We start from the raw sequence: 3,778 nt of genomic DNA, 5'->3' as shown, positions 1-3,778 counted from the left end.
GGCACACACCACCAGCACGACTTCCATCTGACACCATATTTGTTGGAGTCCGTGCTACAACAATCTCTTCAACCTCGTCGTTTCTCTAACTCAGCCATCGCGCGGCGGGCGAGGTGGGGGTTTGCCGATAGTCGGTTTCCTCAACTGTGGTCCCACTTGTAAGGCCAACTCCAACGCAAGACCCCAAACAGACCTCCATTTTGCCCGGATTCTGTCCGTTTGGGTAGGGCAATGGGGTCGTGTCCGGGCCATTTCTCGGATGCGGTGGCTGTGCGCCGAACGCGCGGACGCATCCCGGCCGCGTACATTTTTCTTTCCATAACACATATATTTTTTCATCATTGATTTTTTGGTACATGGAAATACATCACCAAAATTTTGTCTAGAAAAACAAGAACCACAAGAATACATTTTAGAAGATATCCAACTTCCATAACTGCTCTTGTAAGTTGGATTAGTGCCTTCTTGATGCATTTATTGTTGATCTGCGGAGGCTCGATCCTGCGTGCTTCTTTCTTCTTCGAGTGTAAAGAAGTAGACGTGTCTAGCCTCTATTCTATCAACAAGTGCACTAGTCTCATCTCTAAGCCTCTATGCTAGCTAAAAGTGCTAGAACATCTACTAAATTGCGCTCTATCAATATATCGTTGCACTCTTCTTTCCAATACCAAAACTTGCATCCATTCTACACAATAAAATTTTAAGTTAGCATAACTATTCTAATCCGAGAGCACAACCGAAGATTTGGTCGAGTTCTTCCTCCTTTTGCCGACACGTGGGACATCCAATATCCAGGTCGTGCCATGCAAGAAAATAGAGTGGTAGGTGAAGCCACGTGATGTGCATCTTGGGTTAAACTGTAAATAGAATCTTACTACTCTTGAGTAACTCCAAAAGCGGCCACCGAAGATCTTTATTGGATTTGTTTTTCATCACCAGCACGTCGAGGTGAAAGATGTGCAGGTTCAATGGGTCCTCTTGCATTTTCACTGACATGTGGGACCGCATATGAGCAAACAGACGATGGGCTCCATGTGTCTGCTGGCTGGCTGAGAAGAGAGATAGAGGTGGGCTGAGCACGGACTCCAGGAAATTTGTTCTACGTAACCAGCACCTCGATATAGTGGGGTGGCATGGGCCATAACTAGCATTCATGTCTAGCAGTACGGCACATGCCACCCACACGAGTCCCATCTGACACCAATTTTCGTGCTAGCTACAACCATCTCTTCTCCCTCCTGTTTTCTCAGCCATCGCACGGTGGGCGGGTGGGGGTTTGCCGATAGTCGGTTTGCTCGACTGTGGTCCCACTTGTAAGTGAAAATGTAACACAGCACGCATTCCCCCTTGAGCGGCGTGCCAGACAAACCGTGTGAGGGTGCGACGCGAAAATGGAAGGCTTTTCCTTTTGAACTTGTAACTTGTAAAATTTGGTTCTGCTCCATGGGGCGACCGATAGATACAAATAACGATTTTCCCTAGAGTAATGAGAAGTTTGGTTCTGGCGTGGTTCATGCATGGAGTACGTAGGAAAATTATGAAGTTAATGTGAAAGGTAAGGTAATTACTAGTAGTACCATATACTACTACATGGATTTGACGAAAAGATAAAGATACATACAGATCCATCAACGATATCCTTACGCCCTAGTGCACCGGGTCACCAACCGACGTGTGAGGAGCAGCGGCGTTGGCGGCAAGCTCAACGTGCTTCTGAACAATGCCGTCCAAGGTTACCCAACGGTCCAAGAAGGCCAGCGTCCTATCATCCTCCTCTTGCATGTAGTAGTCCTTCTGGATGATTTGCGTGTAGAGGTGGGTGATTATGTCGATGGTGTCTTGCTGCGATAGGCGCTGCGCGGCGAGCGCAACCTCGAGGTGGACATTCTCCGGCGCGACGGCGGGCAATCGCAGGGCCACCAGTGCGTCGAAGAGGTTGTCACCATAGAGGCCGTTGAGGGTGGCAGGCATCGCGGAGCCTGGGCGCGTGGGCTGGAGGCATACGCCAAGGTCGTCCGCGAGCTTCTTCACGACGGTGAACTTGTCGAGGAAGCCGACGAGGGCCTCGTCGAACAAGGTTACAAAGTTGTTATTGAAGCGGCTCCTTGCCCTGGCAGCCTCAAGCACTACCTGGAGACGTTCCTCGGTGTCGGGCCGCAGGGCGGCGTCGTGGACCATCTAGCACAGCCGACTGATGCTCGCGCTCATCGCCTCCATGGGTCTAGCTTCTAGTCAACTGATCTTGCGATTGGAGTTATCACTCTTGCCCTTGGGTGCGTAGGTGCGTAGAATTTCGTAGATTAGACTGGCGGGAGCCTTTATATGAGAAGTGCAGACTGCATTGAATTCACGTGCGTGTTGGCCATCTACTCCTCGCCCCTCTATTGCACCTACCTTTGGCTGTATGACAGGTTGGCCAGCCACCCGTTGGGCCCATGTGTCATACACCCAAAGGCAGGTGCAGTAAGTCAATGAAGCTGCATCCCCCTCTGTGCCCGTGCATGCTTTCAATGACTTGAGACTACCAAACATCACATGCCGTGGTTAGTTCATTGCATGTAATCCTATTAAGTAGCAAAAGGATATTAAGTTACCTCACCGATAGGAATAAAACAATACACCATGTATTTATTTACAGAGGGAGTAGTACATTTTTTTGTGACATGCATTACTAGATATTGCTAGTCAAATACTAAATCCAGATGGACGTGGTAGTACTACTAAATCTAGACAGTGGTGCTAGTACTAGTAGTAGTAGTGGTACCAATGTAGTAGCACCGTACTACCCGTTGGTCAAATTATTACGTGCTGCTCCTCACAGTGAAGTGACAAGACCCTACGCCGAAGATGACACCTGAGTATAGGCACCGTGTTCGGCATACCATAGTTAGCATCACCATCTGCAGTCACTATCATCATGGCTGTAGGTCTAGTCTGCTTACAACTAGTCGTGTTCGACATAATTTCCCGTGCGTAGATGCATGTGCATTGCACGGAACACCAAGATTGGGGGGTGGACGGCGCCGGCAGCGGCCATCGCGCCAGATTTTTCCATGGCCTTCTAGATGTGGTGGGGAGGAGATAAGGCTGATTGTGAGAGACAAGGAGTTGTTTGTAAATACGGAACAAGTGCGGGCATCTTTTTGCAAAACTGGAGAAGTTTGGTTTGTATGCGTCAGGTCTATATCCGACGGCTATTGGTGAAAGATGGCAGGCTCAACATCATCACCAACTCAGGACGATTCGTAGGATTTTAAAAATGCAGGAATAGGACACGGCAATATTACAAGTTTCAAACTGATATTACAAATGTTAGGAGTTATGCTGCACCTACGAAGAGGGAACTACTAGAAAGTTTATGTAAGAACTTTCATTACTTTAGGTAGATGCAGCATTATCATACAAACTAAAATCCACCGCCCTTACAAGTCACTAATGGGCAAATAAGTTTTCGAGTCTCTGGCCACTTGATGTTTCAAAAACAAATTTAGCTTCTGCGGAGACTTTGTCATTTAGGCTTAGACGCTTGTGGTGATCAACACACCATTCATTGTTGCGCCAGAGAAAGCCAAACCTCATTACCTTGAGCACACTTTCCTCCATAACAAAGAACCTGGCCAATTTAATCTCAGACGTGCTGCCTCGGTAGTTGATCAAATCAATTTTTGTAAGATGGAGATCAAGGCATTTGATGAGATTGTTACAGTGGAGCACATTTTTCACTTTCGGGTCTTTTTTTATCTGCAAAAGAAGAGAACATATTAGAGCAGCTGGTTGT

This window comes from Triticum dicoccoides, chromosome 3A (genome assembly GCF_002162155.2).
Source record: "Triticum dicoccoides isolate Atlit2015 ecotype Zavitan chromosome 3A, WEW_v2.0, whole genome shotgun sequence".
Classification (NCBI taxonomy): domain Eukaryota; kingdom Viridiplantae; phylum Streptophyta; class Magnoliopsida; order Poales; family Poaceae; genus Triticum; species Triticum dicoccoides.
The sequence above is the reverse complement of the archived record's forward strand: the minus strand, read 5'-3'. Positions refer to the sequence as shown.